At 48.5% G+C, this 18,946-nt stretch overlaps 1 protein-coding gene and 2 non-coding genes across 3 annotated transcripts in view; all 3 read left to right on the forward strand.

Annotated features, from left to right (window-relative positions):
• Positions 1–18,946, forward strand: part of LOC115271305 (zinc finger protein 883-like) — a 254,910-nt gene that overhangs the window by 150,656 nt on the left and 85,308 nt on the right. The window lies entirely within an intron of this gene.
• Positions 2,349–2,430, forward strand: TRNAS-AGA. Its single transcript has one exon. It is a non-coding gene; the product is annotated as a tRNA-Ser (tRNA).
• TRNAV-AAC lies at positions 5,829–5,901 on the forward strand. Its single transcript has one exon. It is a non-coding gene; the product is annotated as a tRNA-Val (tRNA).

Consider the following 18,946-nt stretch of genomic DNA (forward strand, 5'->3'; position numbering starts at 1 on the left):
GCTCCCGGAGGCCAATAATGTCGAATTCCGTCCACACTAACCCAATTCCGACCCCCTAAGGCCGATTTTATCACTAATCCCCTCGTCGAGGTGGTGTAAAGAAACCGGTTTAAAGGGCCCTTTAAGTCGACAGAAAGGGCTTCGTAGTGTAAACGTGTCCAGGCTTAAGTCGATTTAACGCGGCTAAAGTCGACCAACCTCGTAGTGTAGACCAGGCCTATGTCCGGGAACACTAGGAGAAAAGCGTTCCAATAATTCCTGACCGTTTACTTTTGAAGTATTTTACATTATAAAGAAAACTGTAACAAAATTAGTCTGAATTTGAGCTGCCTGTTATTAAAAGCTGGTTCCCCAATTCAGTTCCAACTGCTTTGCTAGAAACACCCCCAGGTGTCACCCCAGGAAGAGAAAAAAGAGAAACCCCCAATTGGCACTGCCCTTGGCTCCAGGCTACTGTCCCGGAGTGTGGGTGGGGACTGATTGTTTTCTGCTGAGGAGGGAGCCAGTATAGGCCTCTGGTGCTATGCTCCTAGCATCTGCCCAGCCCAGGCTGTCCTCTGCCTCAGCTGCTGCTCCCTCCATGCTCTAGAGTTAAACATGCAGGGCCCCCGGGGGACTAGAGGCTGGGACAGAGCAGCAGCCTGGGTTTGGCTGGGAAGTTGCTGGGAGTTCTCGTTCCCTGAGAACTGGCTTGGCTGCCTTCTCAACAGCAAACACATCAATTCCACGCCCCCATCCCCAGAAAAATCAGCCTGGAGCCAATGGCAGCAGGGACAATTCCCTTTAATTCCCACCGAGGCATGAGAGAACCCAGGGCATTTCTAGCAGAGCTTATGGAACTGACGTGGGGAAACCAGCCTTTAATAACAGGCAGTTCAAGTTTAAGCTAAGTGTTTTTAACAATTTTTACAACATTAAATAACCCTTCAATCGTAGTGTCACCATCCATAAAATTGCTTCAGCCTTATAGGTTCCCAAGTGCAAAACTAAACAGCTCTTCAAATACAAGGGAGCGGAGATCAGTCAGTGTTCAGAGTCATCCCACATAAAAGAACCATGTTGTGGTACATACTGGCCCCATCATGTGGCCATCACCTTTCCTTCCTCTCTGTTAAAAGTTTTGGTATTTTGCACAGAAACTTTCTTCCCTCAGGAGAGACCTGAGAACCAGGGCTGCCAGCCAGACAAACACCTTTAAGAGGAGGCATAACCTGTCAAAAAATGATCTCCTTTTTTCAGTTCAGTGACAGCCTGAAATGTTACTTATCCCAGCAGAGCCGGAGGATTGAAAGCAGCTACATCAAACCCCTGTGTAGCTAACAGGAGTGAACACAAACACTCCCTTGTATCTGAAGAGATGTTTAGTTTTACCTTTGGTAAACTACAAGACAAAAGGGAAAGATGCCAGATATAAAGAGTGGTGCCAGATATAAAGAGTGAAACATGAAACAATCATCATAGTTATGCCCGTAGTGACTGCAAAATCTTTCTATATTCTTCTTATTATCATCAGTGTATTATTTTCTCTGGAGTCTAGACATTGACTATACCTTGAACAAGAAATTTAGATCTTGATAAAATAATCTACCCCTGGTTAAGGAAATGGACTTGACACCCACTGGGGTGTCCCTACACAGGTTCAAGTACTAACAACAGTGGCTGCCTTTTAGCCATAGCTTTTAATCAGGGCAATACATTGATACAAATTCCTGTTAAATAATTTCTCAGCCAGAGTCCTTCACCCACATTCGTTAGGGCACTGGGCCACCATGTGAACGTTTCATTTCCCTCCTCAATTTCACACAGAGACACAATTTCCTTCGTACAGATCCATGAACTGCAAAAGCTCCCTGTGTCTCTTGTCTGACCCGGGGCATTCAATTGTATTGAAACCTTCTCTCCTGCAATGGCAATGGTCAGACAGAGGGAACATGGCCACCTTCACTTCTGACAGTGAGATATTGGCTCAGCTCTTTCTTTATGCTGCTGTTGTTAGTCCATGAAACATCAAGGGTGGAATGCAAGGCTGAGTTCACGCACCAACCCCCTGAAAAATTTCAGTGCCCCAGAGAAATGGAATGATATGCTAGAGATTTGAATAGGAAAGGGACTGTCTGACTTGTCAAAGTGGGGAGTGAACAACAATCTATAGCAATGTCATTAACCACAAACACACTCTAATCATGCTCCAACCGGAAGGAAAATGGGCAGGAATTCTTGCTGTTCAGCCATGGACACACTTACACTAATGCACAGCCATGAGTGTCCTGGGGAAGCTGTACTGAGCAATTTGAACTGACAGTTCTGTGAGAACAGAGTCATTGTGTGGTAAAGCAACTATATATCAAGTAGTTGTGGCTGAGTGGTTAAGGCGATGGACTAGAAATCCATTGGGGTCTCCCCATGCAGGTTCAAATCCTACCAACTACAGAAATGGTAGTGTATTGTCATTGCTGTTGTCTTAGTATCGGGGATCCACAGTGCCAAACTGGAGCCCGATCTGGTCTCACTCTTAGGCTAGCGACATTTAAAATACTGTTGTGATACTGCTATAGGACTTTGGAGTAGACAGTTGCTACAGTCAGTGGAGGAGTTTTCCATCCCTCTAATAGCTACATTGACAGAACAATCTTTCTTTTCATTTAGCACTATCTAAGCAGGGTTTAGGTCAGCTTAACTATACTGGTTCAGGGTGTGTGGATTTTTCACACCCTGAAAGACATACTTGTTAGAGGGTTTATCCCTTCACCCTCCCATTCCCTGTTCCTTCTCGCATGAACAGAGAGCAGCAATACCCGACGTTCAAAGGTGCAAACAATTTGATGTTTATTGAGGTAAACTTCCAGCAAGCAATGATTCCAATTTCCTTCCTCAGTATCCGACTTCCCAGCTCTGACAGCACAGAGCCTTGCTTGTGTCCCTGTTCCCCTTCCCTGTTCCTATTCCCCCCTTAGCAAAACATAATTCCAATTCCCCTACCCCAACCCCCTTTCCCTGTTCCCTGTTCCCATTCCCCCCCTTACTTCCTGATTGACTGCAGACTATATAGTAAAACTTGAGTTCTGCTTAGCTATACCTTAACCAATCATTTTACTGAAATTTAACTAGCCAATCCTAACATATTGTAACATGATTATCTAACCAATTATATCCCACCACCTTCATTGGTTTACACCCAACAAATTAATTATACAGCAGACAGAAAAAAACAAAGAACCAGACAGAGATTATACAAACAATAGGGAAGTGGGGACTACAGTAATAGAACAACAAAGAAATGAGGATTTCACACCTCAGCTATTGATAAGTGAGTTCTTGCCAGATAGGATGCTATAGCGGTAGAGGTTGTGGGTGCTGTTTGCTTAACTGTCTGTCCCACAGGGCAGGATTTTGAGGTTCACCATTACTTTCTCAGAATGCTAGCAACCATCTTTTGTTCACTTAAAACGTGAGCAAGGAGATTACAACACCTCAGAACTCATGGAGCTCCAGGAAACGTGTAACTTTAGGTCCGGGTGAGTGTGTCTAAAAATCAGCTGTGCTGTAGAAGGTCTCTTGGATTTGAAAGAGATGTGCCATCTCAACCTCCCTAAAGAGTTCATCAAATATTAATGAAAACTAGGGTTGATAAGTCATATTCTTTGTAGTGTCAGGCAGGGCTGGCCCTAGGTTTTTTGCTGCCCCAAGCAAAAAAATTTTTGGCTGCCCCCCCCCAGCTCTGGGCTCTCCCCCTTCCCCCCCCCCGACTGCACCCTCCTGCCACCCCAGCCCTCGGTCACTGGTAACTTGCTCCCAGCGTGGGTCATTCAGCAGGAATTTTGGATGTGCACAGAACACAGACAGGATTGGTTCCCATATGGTTACAGAACTGCAGTAAAGTGGAACAATTTTCAGCTTGTGTGACTGGAGGATATCTGGCTGCATATAATAAGACTGTCCTACATAAATGAGGAAAAGTTGAGGTGCCTTTATTATTCTTTTGTTCCATTCTTTGTTTCTATGGGGAATGCACTATCACTGTCTTCCTTTTAAACAAATAAAACTAAAAAAAAAAAAAAGCAATGGCTGTTGAAAATAGCAATTCCAGTCCTAATAACCACTGGGAAGCATTTCTTGCTCAATTTATTCTACTTTTTCTACAGCAAGTTACAGTGGATCAGTATATTTGATTTGGGGGAAATGAAGTAACAGCTGCCCAAATTGAGCTTGAGCACTCCTGAATTTTGAGGGTGTTCAAATCTGGAAGGCAGGTGCTAGATTCCCTTTCTGAATATTAGCTAAATCTGGAAAGGAAAAGTCAATTTCTGCTTCCATGGCTCAGAAATTGAAATCCTCCTATGTGCCTGGTACTGTATCTAAAGCTGCCCAGTCTAGTAGAGCCTCCCCTCCCTTACTTTTCATTTTAAATTCTAGTGGGATCCACATACCTCCCTTGCTAGGTTTCAGATAGAGAGGTGCACCGTCCATTTAGTCCCCCCAATTCCTTCTTTGGGGGAGAGCCCAGGGCTGGGGTGGCAGGAGGTGTGGATGGGGGGGAAAAGCCCAGGATTGGGGCAGCAGGGGAGTGCAGGTGGGGGCCAGAGCTGGGGTGGCAAGGGGTGCGGAGGGGAAGAGCACAGGGCTGGGGCAGCAGGGGAGTGCAGGTGGGGGCCAGAGCTGGGGCAGCAGGGGGTGTGGGCCGGGGAGAGCAAAGGGCTGGGGCAGCAGGAGGTGCGGGTGGGGGGAGAGCCTGGGGCTGGGGCAGCAGGAGGTGCGGGTGCAGATGGGGGCCAGAGCTGGGGTGGCAGGGGATGCAGGGGGGGGAAGAGCCCAGGACTGGGGCAGCAGGGGGGTGCAGGTGGGGGCCAGAGCTGGGGGGGCAGGAGGTGTGGGCGGGGGAGAGTCCAGGGCTGGGGCAATACAGGGGTGCAGGGGGGGGGTGGCAAAAAACCTAGAGCTGGCTCTGTTCCTACCATTCACAGCAAGCTGCAGATTTCAGTTCCATACTCCTTCCCCCTCCCTTTCCTGTTGCTAGTGGCCAAGGGAATGCTGGGAAATGCAGTTCTTTCCCTGCTACAGGGCTGGCTCTATAGGCAGGGAGCAAACCAAGGACCTACAGCTCCCAGGGCCCCCTGTTGGTTCTCAGCTCCCATGCTGGATTCTTGTGCCCCTGCAAATCTGCCGCCCCAAGCAACTGCTTGCTTTGCTGGTGCCTAGAGCTGGCCCTGGTGTCAGGATGGTGGACTGGTCTAAAGTGCCAATTATAAGACTCTTTTTTTCTGATCTCTTGGGTGTTCTGGTCTCTGCATAGAGATGTGGTTTCAAATCCCACTCCTGACATGACCATTTTCTTCTATCTGGAGAAAATGGCCCCACTTTAATCCACTTTGGAACAATAAAACACCATTTGCTTAGCATTTCTATTACAGTAGTTGTGAGAGAAGTTCCAAACCAGGGGGAAACACTGCCTTTTCTCTCTACCGATCAATTTTTGTCTTCCTTCATGCCAAGCCCTTTCATCAAATACATCCATATTTCCCACACTATTTTGTTTAAAGTTCTTTGCTTTTATGAAATTTTAGGGTCATAATTTAATTGCCACACAACTGTACTTATGAAGTAAAGTGAAACACAACCTTTTTTTTATTTTTTTGCAGAAGAGTTTTGCTTTCTGACCTGGAATTGAACAGGGGCTACCCGAGGGGGACAATGCTACTCCCTTTTCTTGACTTATCCAAAAAATATAAGTTCTTGGTACCCTTTGATTCCCTGTTCTTCAAAGGGAAATCAGCTAGTGTAGCGGCTACTGAGAAAGCCTTAGAAAAGGACCCCTAATATAACAGTAGCTGGTTTCTGTAGTGTAGTGGTTATTATGTTTGTCTAACATGCAAAAGGTCCTTGGTTCAAAACTAGGCAGAAACAGTGCTGCTTTCTCTTCTTTGGTCTTTTATCACTCCAAGTCCTTTCTCAACTACATCCATAGCTTCTATGCTTTCTTTCTCATTATTTTTTTCCTTTCATGGAACTTTAAGTTCAAAAGGAGAGGGTTAGCCTGCATTTTGAGGGAAGGATTAGACCATCATTTGGGAGACTGCCAGCTACATAACCAATCAGAGCGTAGAAGAATCCCAACAATTTGTCCTGCATATTTAGCTTCCAGACAGCAGTTTTCCCCTTGCTTTTGTTTATGTTGTGCTAACTACAAACAGCCTCATGTATCCTTTTCCTGTCAGAGAAATCTAGTGAATGATGATCATATTTCCCCTCCTTTCCTGGCTAGGCAGGGTTGGAGTGTGAGGAATCAGAACATAATAATTGGAACTCTCTAACCCCTCCTTTTAACATACAACATCACATTCCCCTTTTTAAATAATATTTTTGAACACTCAATATCTTGCTTGTCTTCAAACGGTGTTAACACAAACTCTGAACTACAAATTTCCTTACTGTTCCATTGGTATTTTTAGCACAGTAAATTGATATAAAAGAGAAACAGAAAACAAAACAATTTTCAATATTATAAATTGAGGTCACTTCTTTTTTTTAAAAAAAAAGTTTTATTACCATCTTGTTTTACTCTCATGCTGGTTTTTATAAATCATCACAAATGCAGTAATGAGGAGTTAGAGAAATATACAAGAAATGAATACAGTGTGATCCAGTCGATAGGCAGAGAGCTGACTCCATCCGCAGCCTGAAGCAATCTCCATGACAATAAAGAGGGCTGGGAAGGATATGACACGGAATTACTTATATGCCCAATACAGAGGTGGAGCCAATGTAGGAAGAAGTAGAGAAGCTAAAGATTGCTGAAGGGGGACAGTCAGCTCCTGAAGGGTTATTTTCCCCTCTCTTAGCTAGGCTAGAATAGAGGAGGACAAAATTCTCTCTTACTCTGAGGATGATGGAAATGTCAATTTGTTCTCTCTTCCTGTTCTACTAAAGCTCAGAGACAGGAAGAGACATTTCCTGCCTAAGAGCCCCAAGAGAGCAAGGCTAGGGAGCAGGCAAAGCTAAGGGCCCCATTACACAGAATCTATCTCCTGTCAGCTCGTGTGAGGTGGTATCAAAACTCCTCCCTGGGCTTCTAGGAAAGAGTTAGTATTGGCCCCATGTGTTTTCCTGGAAGAGCCTCTATAGGAGGAAGAACAAGTGGAGAGGGTTGAGATGGGCCTAAATGAAAGTAGAAGATTGTTCTTCTTGGGGTTTGTTTGTGTTACTCTTGTGATCCTTGTGGAGGAAGCTGAGGCATCATTTGAGTTTGTGTCAGAGCCTTTGGTTGGGCTCAGTTTGTGACCCTGAGCACAGAGGATCCTTCACCCTCCGTTCTTGTCCCCTCAGGGCAATGGAGAAAGGACCAGGTTCTAAAATTAGACAGAGGAGCCAGAGAAAGCCTAGGTTATAAAAAACACCCACTGTTATCTCTCTGGTGGTCTAGTCTATTCATTAGGTTTCGGCGCTTTCACCACCATGACCCTGATTTGATTTCCAGTCAGGGAAAGAAGCTTTTCAACACATATCTTCACTTGTTGTCTTTGTCTTCAGGACACTGAAATCAATCAAGTTCTTAAAAGAAGAACTTTAATTAGAAAGAAAAAAATAAAAGAATCACACCTGCAAAATCAAGATGGAAGGTAACTTTACAGGGTAATAAAAAGATTTAAAACACAGAGGATTCCCTTCTAGGCTCAGCTTCACAGTTAGAAAAACAGAAATAAAACTACCTTTGTAGCATAGGAAAAATTCACAAGCTAAAACAAAAGATAACCTAATGCATTTCCTTACCCTACTTTCAATTTCTGTGAATTTAGATCTATTATTCTAGGTATATTTTCAGGAGATGTTGTACCTGCTTGCTCTCTCCCTCCATCCGGAGAGGGAAGAACAAAGAGAGAGCACAAAGAAAACCTTCCGCCCCCCCACCCCGATTTGAAAGTATCTTCTTTCCTCATTGGTCCTTCTGGTCAGGTGCCAACTAGGTTATTTATACTACTTAACCCCTTACATGTAAGGCAATTCAGCACAGCTGCCAAGGAGGGATTTTGTGCTACCCTTCTCTCCATATTTATGACAAAAACCATCCAGACAGGGGAGGCAGTCAATGTGTGATTGTACGACCATATCAAGTGACAGCTGGCCGAGTTCCAGGAGATGAGGCTGCAGTGGGCCTGATTTGAGCGAGACCACTAAGTGAAGGGAGGGGCGGCCTCCCCGGACATTTTTGTGGCCTGCAGAGAAGAGAGACAAAGCAAGAGGATGCAGGGACTCAGGGTGGGACCTGAAGATCTGGTAGTGCAGTGAAGGACATAAATCCAGACCGTGTAGAGGTCAAGCATAGGAGTTTATTACACACAGCGCTGGCGGAGTGTCACCTTGCTTATTAGGCTCAGAGACACTGCCAATCAAATGATTACAATAGAATATATAGATTTTCCATGGGCGGGGGAAAGTGACAGGGTAGGCAGTTCCACACCCCGGGATAGGTTTTGCAGCAAGACAAGATAGCACAGTAGCCAATGGTTATCAGGTTACATAATCTCTCCGCCCATGGTCTCAAGTTAGCAAGTTAACATTTAATTAATACTTTGATAAAATGTTATTAGTATAAAATATATATGTTGAATTCTGATATGGGGTCCATAGGAATGGAGCAACCCCTTTGATTGTCCAACAGATACATTCCTAGGGGTTAAAGCAAAGAAACAGTGAAAGTATATGGCAATAAAGATTGTCTCCTTTATGTCTTAAGGCAACCATTGGTCCCTGGGAAGGGGAGGTGGAAGGATGCCATATCTTATACTGACATGTGCCAACCTTTCATAAACTCATGGTTGGATGTGTAGGAAGAATGTCTCCCTACAGAAGAAACTAACAACTGAAACAGGGCTTCTTTGTTCAATTTGCAACTCTGAATAAGACACAATTATTTAGTTCTTAGCTCCAACACCTGGCAATTTGCTGACTAGTCTTATTTTAGCAAAACAAGATTATCTGTTTACCCCAGCTTTCTCTTAGCTGATCACTATTTGCTAGGCCTCTGGTCTCTTGACCATACTCTGGACTTTGGGTCTGAAAAAGAGCTGGCACAATCCACATACCAGGTTGTTATATAAAATGCACATGGATTTTAACTCTTCATGCAGGACCACAGTAGAGGGTTATTAAGTGGATTATGGGAGAAATGGGTGGTAAATGGGGTATCCACGGAGCAGTTCACACAGCAGCTGTGCACCGTCCCTCTCCACCAGGCCCCTCACCCCAGCATTAGGGCTGTGTGGGATACAGGCTGCTCCCTCCCTTATCCCCATCAAGGAGCTCCCTGATCCCAGTAATGGAGCTAGGGGGAATTACAGGCTACTCTCCATCCCCCAGTGAGGATGCGCCTGATCCCAGCTGGCAGAAGGTCGAGGGCGCAGAGACATTTATTTGCTGGGGCTGAGGATTGGGGTTTGGATGTAGTTTCACCAGCTCAAACCATTCAAAAATCATAAATCGGTCCCCTCTTCCTCTGCCCCCAAATGAGAGTTTAATCCCATGGATTTTGGGTTCTGTTTGTTTCCTGCACAGTGACAGCAGCATCAGTTCCCTGCCCCTCTGGAGCCAGGTCATACAGCTTCCCAGGGAAATGCTCTGCTATGCTTTAGCTCAGGGGGTGACCACCTGCCTTCTGTCACTGACTTGGATTGGAGGATTTCTGACACCTCCAGATACAGAGGGAGACCTGAGGCATGAAATACCAAGAGAAAATTACCAGCTCAGTAAGGAGGATGTAGGCCCCTTGTGGGAGCTGCTCTGGCCTCACTTCAGGCAGGAGAGAGAGCTAACCCCCTTTGTGGTGCCATCATTCCAGACAGTCACCCCACGTGTGATTCTGTTAAACGCCAATGGATCAGCATCGGCACCTGGAGAGTGGGAGGAAGAATATTAGCTCCCAAAGCTTGATCCTTCTGGAGTGATCCTGTGGTGCGGGGGGGAGGGAGCAATTCCTCCTCATTCCCTGTCTGATCCTAGGGGAGACCCCCTCATTTATGTCACCCAGAGGACTGGATTAACATTTTGTGGGCCCTGGTGCCCAGACTATGACCCTCCTCCATAGGGTGTCCAGGTGCTTGGTTTTCAGCCAGAAAGTCCAGTCAAAAATTTGACCTGACAGTGTCTGGTCAGATCAACTAACCAGAAACCCAAAGTCTGGTTATTGTCGGTGGAAGAAGCAGGGAAGCACTAGGTCATCACCTACACCAGCCCCTACTCAGCCGGGGCCGCCTCCTACCTGCTTCAGGTGGATGCACCTCCCAGCTCCAGCTCCACAGACAAGACCCTCCTGACTCAGGCATCAGAGGTGGGAGGGGAAAAGCAGCGAAGGAGGGAAGAGGAGTGAATGGGGGGTGGAGCCTTGGGGGGAAGAGGTGGGGCAGGAATGGCACCTCCAAGGGAATAGGCAAGGTAGGAGAGGTTCTGGCACTCCTGCTGGAGTGGACAGTTTTAAAATATGGCCAAGTTGGCAACCCTACCCCAGCTCCATCTGCGCTCCACCCCAAAGCCATGCCCCCATGTTCCACCCCAAAACTGTGCCCCCGCTCGGCATCTTCCCCCTTCCCAGCCGCTCACATGAGGAGCAGGGGATGGAGAGGAATGATCAGTGGATAGGTGTGGGGGAGAGGGCAGAGGAGGTGAGGAGTGGGTGGGGGAGGGGGCAGAGAGAGTCAAGCAGTGGGCAGAGGGGAGTGAACAGGAGGGGCGAGGTGGAGAGGGGGCAGAGAGGCACAAGCAGGACAGAGAGGAGTGAGCGGGGGGTGAGGCGAGATGGAAGCAGAGAGGAGCGAGCGGGGGCAGGGCCTCGGGGTGGAACACAGGTGGAGTGGGGGGGCAAGGGTTCCGTCCAGGTGCTGGGACTCCTTCTGAATGTAGCACCACAGCGTCATTGTAAACCCAGTACTAGTCACCGGCTCTGATCTGTCTGGATGGGAAGCATGGGTGGCAGGTACCATAGGCTGGGGGAGGCTGTGCCTCCCCAAACACCCAGGCATGGCCCTGCCCACACCCCACCCCCAGGCTCCCCCCTTCCCATATGCACTATGTGTGGCAATGCACAGCTCCAGTCCCCCTGTGTAGTGTCCCCGGCTCAGGCTGGGGGTGTGCTGCCCATCCTCCTGGCACTCCAGGGCTAAGGAGGCTGCGAACATACGCTGCCCACCTCCCCGACACTCTGGGGCTGAGGAGGCTGGGGCCACTCTGCCTGCCCTCCTAATGCTCTGGGGCTGGGGGAAGCTGCAGACACATACTGCCCGCCCTCCCCGTGCTCCAGGACTAGGGGTCTAGCCTGGCGCTGGGGCTGGTGGCTGCGGTGGGGGTGTGTGCTTTGTGCTCCAGCGGCGTATGTGCTCATGGAAGAGGTGGGGCCTCAGATGTAAGGGGCATGGCTGGGGGCTAGCCTCCCTCAAACTGTTGTTCACGTGCCACCCATGATGGGAAGGTTGGAGGCAAGGGATTCTGCTGAACAGACGCTAGGGACTCATCTGCACAGAAGTGCTACATGCTCTCTCTCATCGGCATAATATATCCACCTCCATGAGTGGCGGTATCTATGCCGGTGAGGGAAGTTCTCCCACCAACATAGTGCTGTCCACTCTGGGTCACTGTAACTTACGTTGCTCGGGGAGCGGGGGTTATTCACACCCCTGAGCGATGTAAGTTATACCGTAGTAAGTGGCAATGTAGATGAAGGTTCAATTTCCAGGTGGGAATTCTTCAGAGACTCATAGCATTGAATGTGAGATCTGGATTCTGGCTGATTTCTGGGGTCCCCTTTGTCCACATCCTCCCCCCATCCTAGCACCTCTCAACCTGCTGACTTCCCTTGTGGTAAAAGTTCTGTATATGGACTGCAAATGGCAACTCCGCCTAGGGGTCCCACTGCAGTAACACCAGGATCCCTGACACCACCAGCCAGGTGACGGAGACACAGCCAGGCCGTTAGCTTCTCCACCCACTGCTCTCACTCTCAATTCAGGGCCACAAAAGAGGAGGAATCACAACCCTAATTCACTTTACTTCAGAATCCCAGTCACTCTTCTTTGGCAGGGAGCGGGCAGGAAACTGATAGACCTCCCAGATGTGAATCCCCAATTACTGAGGGACTTTGGAAGAAGGACCCCCCCCAATCTAGGGGTCTTAGGGGCATCTGAGAGCTGTACAGAGATCTGAGACATCACAAGAACCATCCCACCCCCTAGCGTCCTTGCCCCTCACTATATGCTCCATACCTTCAGCAGGGCAGCCCCAAGCTGAACTGGCTCTGGAGGCTGAACTTCACTCTCACCCAAGAGCTCCTGGCCTATTTCCACAGGAATTGTTATTATTAGGGCTGTCAATTAATCACAGTTAACTCAAGTGATTAACTCAAAAAAATGAACTCAATTAAAAAAATGAATTGTGATTCATTGCAGTTTTAATCGCACTGTTAAAGAATAATAGAATACCAATTTAAATGTATTTTTGGATATTTTTCTGCATTTTCAAATATATTGATTTCAATTACAACACAGAATACAAAGTGTACACTGCTCACATTATTATTTGTTATTACAAATATTTGCACTGTAAAAATGATAAACAAAAGAAATAGTATTTTTCAGTTCACCTCATACAAGTACTGTAGTGCAATCTCTTCATCATGAAAGTGAAACTTACAAATGTAAGATTTTTTTGTTACATAACTGCACTCAAAATGAAAATAATGTAAAACTTTCGAGCCTACAAGTCTACTCAGTCCTACTTCTTGTTCAGCCAATCGCTAAGACAAACAAGTTTGTTTACTTTTATGAGAGATAATGTCACCCGCTTCTTATTTACAATGTCACCTGCAGGGCCAGATTAACTTTTTGTGGGCCTGGTGCCAAACATATTTGTGGGCCCCCATTGGGGAAATAGGGTATGTGATGGGGGGGGGTCCACAGAGCGAGGGGCCGGTTGGGGACAATGAGACGCAGCACAGCAGGAGTGGCCCCACTCAGCCCAGCACAAGGGCACTAGTTACAAACCCCAAACTGCTAGACGCACACTGGCCCACCCAGTCCTGCGCTGCCAGTGTGACCCTTCCACATTGCCCCCCTGCCCAGTGCCCTGCTCTTATGCCAGTGCCCCCTCACCCAGAGACTTCCCCCACAGATCCCTATGCCCAGCACCCACTGCCTAGAGACCCCTCCCGCTGACATCCCACCACAACTACACAGCACCCTGCACACCATACCCACTGCCCAGCTCCCCCACCCACAGATCCCCTACTGTCCAGCACCCCCTTCACAGTCCCACCATCACAGCTGTACAGTGCCCCATATTCCGAAGGGAATTCTGCATCAAATTCTGTGCATAATATTTTAAAATTCTGATTTTTTTAAATAATAAATAAATGTGAAAGCTCCACCATGGCAGGGGGGAGCACAGGCCACTGGCTGCATGCAGGTGGGAGATCACCCTGCAGCCTCCCCCTCCCCTGGGACAGGGACTTGGCAGTGAGGCTGACCCTGACCCTGACACAGCACAAGGGCCAGGCCTGCCACAGAAACACCCTGGGGCCCTGTCCCTTTTGTGCCAGTCTCACCACATGTGGGCAGGGAGGCTCAGCCTGGCAGCAGGATCCAAGTGCAGAGGGACTTAGTGTGGGGGGATCCAAATGGGGGTAAGAGGGTTCTGTGGGGGTGTGACAATGCGGTTCTGGCGGAACCCAACTGAGAGTGCCAACTCAGGACAAATTGCTCAAACAGGGCAGTTACAGCCCAAGGCTGGGGGTTTTTCCACATCTAAGGCAAACCAAACCAGCCAGACTAAGAGGACTTCGGTCTCACCCCACTGGCTAACCGCAAGTCTCACAAGCAATCTCCTTAGACACTCCAGTTTCCCAGTATTACCACCAGTGCCACTCGTTATGGGGACAAATGGTTATGAAAACCAATACCCCAGTAAAAGAAGAAGGTTCTCCTGATCCCAAAGGACCAAGCCCCAGACCCAGGTCAATATACAAATCAGATCTTACCCACAAATCACGCTGTTGCCAATCCTTTAGAATCTAAAATCTAAAGGTTTATTCATAAAAGGAAAAAGATAGAGATGAGAGCTAGAATTGGTTAAATGGAATCAATTACATACAGTAATGGCAAAGTTCTTGGTTCAGGCTTGCAGCAGCAATAGAATAAACTGCAGGTTCAAATCAAGTCTCTGGAATACATCCCCCGCTGGGATGGGTCCTCAGTCCTTTGTTCAAAGCTTCAGCTTGTAGCAAGGTTCCTCCAGAGGTATGAAGCAGGATTGAAGACAAAATGGAGATGAGGCATCAGCCTTATATAGTCTTTTCCAGGTGTAAGAACACCTCTTTGTTCTTACTGTGGAAAATTACAGCAAAATGGAGTCTGGAGTCACATGGGCCAGTCCCTGCATACTTTGCTGAGTTACAAGGCGTATCTGCCTTCTTTCAATGGGTCCATTGTATAGCTGATGGTCCTTAATGGGCCATCAAGCAGACTAGGCAGAGCTAACACCAATTTGTCTGGGATGTCACCCAGCAGCATAGCATAAGTTTGAAATACAGACAGTATAGAGCCAATATTCCTAACTTCAACTACAAAATTGATACACACATATAGACAGCATAATTATAACCAGTAATTCATAACCTTGTCTTAGACACCCCATTTGACCCCCTTTACACAAGATCTGGGTGCCACTACAGGACCTTGGTTGCAACAATGATCTATATGGTCCCAGAATACATCAATAACGTCACAGGGGGGAAGTCTGGGTGCAGGCAACTCAGTGGGGGATCTGGATGCACAGGGAGGTGCCAGGTGCAGGGGCAATGGAAATCTGCAGGGGGGATCAAGTGAAAGTTGTTGGAGCTCAGCGGGGTGAGGGGGGGAGTCTGGGTGCAGGGGAGGTGGGGTTGTTGTACTTAAAGTACTGCACGGGATCTTTTCAGGGGGAATAAGGCAAATGCCACATTCATTGGTAATACATGCATCAATCAACACTGTATCATATGCATATGATCTATATTACACTCATGCACTCACATACACACACACAAACACACTCCGTCTTGTTGTTGTTACCAACTAGTTGCTCCCCTTAACTTCACTGGCCAGGTGAATTAGATAGGGGAGAGGTGGAGCTGGGCTTCTGCTGATCTGGATCAATGCTCCGATGTTGACAAGACCCAGGGTCCTCTGTAAGACACCTCACATTTATAGCAGCTTCCCTCTCATGCAAATCTATGCCAGATTCAAAATCTGTGTCCGTTGGTCCCTTGTGCTGCTTCCTTCTGGGTGTTGTCTCAATACTGTTCAAAGAGGTTGTTTCCAAAAGAAAGTGCTGTTCAAAGAGGGTGTTTCCAAAAGAAGGTGCTTGATTCTAACTCCACCCACCCCAAGGCCGTCAATATGTCTGCTCTTCTTTAGTGAGCCCACGTGACAAGTTTGATTGTCCTTGGATCTGGCTTCCATCCCCTCTCCAACTAGCTGTCTGGAGGTGCTTGCCTTCCACGCCTGCTCATTCACACCTCATTCATTCAACATGCCAATTGATTAAGGGAGTGTGGGGAGGGGGAATCTTATTCTACTCCTTGTAAAAATACATTTTTCTTCTACTTTAACTATCCTTAGGGGCTATAACATTATACCAAGGCTTAACACAAAGTTTTCTATAAGTTTTTCTACATAAGGATCTGATACAAAGTTCCTATATCAAAGGACCTGATACAAAGTTGTATGAAAATAGCTTAATACAGGGTTATATGAAGAGGCATAATACAAAGTCATATGAAAGTTAGAGGTTATATATGGATAGGCTTAATATAAGGTTATATAGAGAGGCATAATACAAAGTCATATGAAAGTTATGTGAAGATGCTTAATACAGAGATTTATCTACAGGGTTCATTTGGGTGGGGTCCAGGTGTAGGTGGCTGGGGCTCAGTGGGGAGGGTGTCTGTGGGGGATCATCGGGGTGGTACAGATGCAGGGGAGGTGGGGCTTGTCAGGGTGAGGGTTTGATGGGCCTGCTTAACAGGGGAGCCCCAGCTGCTGCCAAGGGGATCCGCATGCTGGGACCCCATTTCCCCTATCCCAGGGATCGGTAACCTTTGGCACATGGCCCACCAGGGTAAGCCTCCTGATGTCCACAGGTTTGGCCGATTATGGCTCCCACTGGCCGAGGTTCGCCGCTCCAGGCCAATGGGGGCTGCGAGAAGCCGCGGCCAGCACATCCCTAGTCCTGCAGCCCCTCATTTGCCTGGAGCCGCGATCGGCCAAACCTGCAGATGCAGCAGGTAAACAAACTGGCCCAGCCCACCAGGGGGCTTACCCTGATGGGCTGCGTGCCGAAGGTTGCCGATCCCTGCCCTATCCCCTTCTCTTCCCCATCCCATGCCCCTTCCTTCCCCACTGCCTCTGTCCCCCTGCCCTGCCTGCCCCACCATGGGCACTCACTGTTGTACAAGATGAAGGATGGCTCCCAGCACACAGAAGGGAGCTCAACCAGCACTAGGACCCAGAAGGTGGTGTCCAGCTGCAAAGTCCCGGGAGCTGAGCAGCACCTTCTTTTTTCAGCCTGGCTGTGCAGCTCTGCAGTCAGAGTAGGTATGCTCATTCCACCCCCCTCCCCAAGACCCCACCTCCGCCTCTTCTCTGCCTCCTCTCCCCAGGTGAGCATGCTGCGGCTGTGCTCATCCCCCACCCTCCTGCCAGCAAACAGCTGATCGGCAGCAGGGAGAGGGAGGGCGGGAAGGGAGCAAGCTGTCAGAAGAGGCAGGGGAGGGGGAGCTTGGCTGCCCTACTGCAGCAGGAGCCTCAGTGCCAGGAGCACCAAGCTTCTGCCCCCCGCAGGAGAGAGCGGGGGGCAGAGAAGAGTGGGCCTGGTCGGTGCCCCCCTGGAGTGTGGGCCCGGCTCCATGGAGCCAGTGGCTCCATGGTAAATCTGCTACTGGTCACCTGAAAGTGAGAACAGGCATCCACATGGCACTTTTGTAGACAGCGTTGCAAGGAATTTATGTGGCAGATATGTTAAACATTCGTATGCCCCTACATGCTTCAACCACCATCCAGAGGACATGATTCCATGCTGATGATACTCATTAACAAAATAATGTGTTAATTAAACTTGTGACTGGACTCCTTGGGGGAGAATTGTATGCTTCCTGCTCCTTGGTTTTACCCACCTTCTGCCATATATTTTGTATTATGGCAGTCTTAGATGGCAACCCAGCATAGAATATCAGGGTTGGAAGGACCCTCAGGAGGTCATCTAGTCTAACCCCCTGCTCAAAGCAGGACCAACCCCCAACTATTTTTTTTTACCCCAGATCCCTTAATGGCCCCCTCAAAGATTGAGCTCACAACCCTGGATTTAGCAGGCCAATGCTCAAACCACTGAGCTATCCCCCCCAAGTGTTGTCTGATTTAAGAACACTTTCATCAAAGGTACGACAATATGCAAAGAAGGTACTAAAATGAGATTTCTAAAGATAGCTACAGCACTGGACCCAAGGTTTAAGCATCTGAAATGCCTTCCAAAATCTGACCGGGATGAGGTGTGGAACATGCTGTCAGATTTTGGAAGGCAGAGAAACACTCTGATTCAGAAACTACAGAACCTGAACCACCAAAAAACCCACAACCTTCTATTGGTGGCATCTGAGGATGAAAATGAATGTGCATTGGTCTCCACTGCTGTGGATCATTATTGAGCGGAACCTGTCATTGGCACTGGTAGTGTAGCAGGGCTGTCTTCATGATTTATTGGGCCCTACGCAGTACTATTAAACTGGTGCCCCTATGCCCGACTTGCTCTTAGCAACACAAACATAAGCTTACATTATTGGAAAACTTGCCACGTGCACTTTATTAAAAACAATTTAATTGTGCTGCCTTCACCCCAACACCTGCATTTCCCTCCCACCTGTGACCCCAAACCGAGCCCTGCACTGCCAGCATGCCCCGCCACACTTCCCCAGTATCCCACACTCTTTTATGCCCAGCAACTCCCATGCCCAGTGGCCCCTCACCCAGAGATCTCCACCATAGATCCCTATGCCCAGCGATCTCCTCCCCCCACAGACCCTGTCCAGTGCTCCTCTCACAGACCCCCCAACTGCCCAGCACCCCATATTCCTGAGGGAATTCAGCACCAAAAAATTAAATTCGGTGCACAATATTTTAAAATTCTGCAAATTTTGTCAATAAATAAATGTGGAGGCTCCAGCATGGCAGTGGCAAGCATAGGCCATTGGCTGCATGGAGGTGGGAGATCGCCCTGCAGCCTTCCCCCTCCCCTCCTAGGATAGGGACTTGGCAGTGAGATACCGCTGTGTGCATAGGTGCCAACTTTGTGGGTTCTCTGGGGCCAGAGCTCCCACAGAAAAAAATTGGTGGGTGCTCAGCACCCACTGGCAGCTCCCTGTGGCCCTGCCCCACCCCCCTGCTCCAACTCGCCTCCGCCTCCACTGCAAGTGTGCCACTGCATCCTGCTTCTCCTCCCTCCCAGCCCTTGCGAAGGGACACAGCTGATTCGTGGGGCAGGCAGGGAGGGGGGAGGAGGGAGAACGCCATGCACTGCGGGAAGAGGCGGGACTGAGGCGGGGATTTGGGGATGGGATCCAATAGGGGCAGGGAGGGGGCAGAGTTAGGGCGGGGACTTTGGGGCTGGGGTTGGAATGGGGGCAGGGCCAGGGGTGGGGATGGGGTGGAGTAGGGGCAGGGCCAGGGGCGGGGGGGCACGGGCACCCACCGGTGTCAGAGAAAGTTGGCGCCAGTGGCTGTGTGCATGGCAAAAGGCCATAGGGAAACATTTTGCATGATGGCTGGGATGTCTGCCATGACACAAAATCCATTTGAATGACAAAAAAGAAATAGCTGATACCAATGGCTGAATCCAGCCCTCATCAAGGCCCTTGCCTGCCACTGCTCTGGGCCATCAACTC

The sequence above is a fragment of the Terrapene carolina genome, unplaced genomic scaffold, assembly GCF_002925995.2.
Source record: "Terrapene carolina triunguis isolate 2854851 unplaced genomic scaffold, T_m_triunguis-2.0 Scaffold361, whole genome shotgun sequence".
In the NCBI taxonomy this organism is placed as follows: Eukaryota; Metazoa; Chordata; order Testudines; family Emydidae; genus Terrapene; species Terrapene triunguis.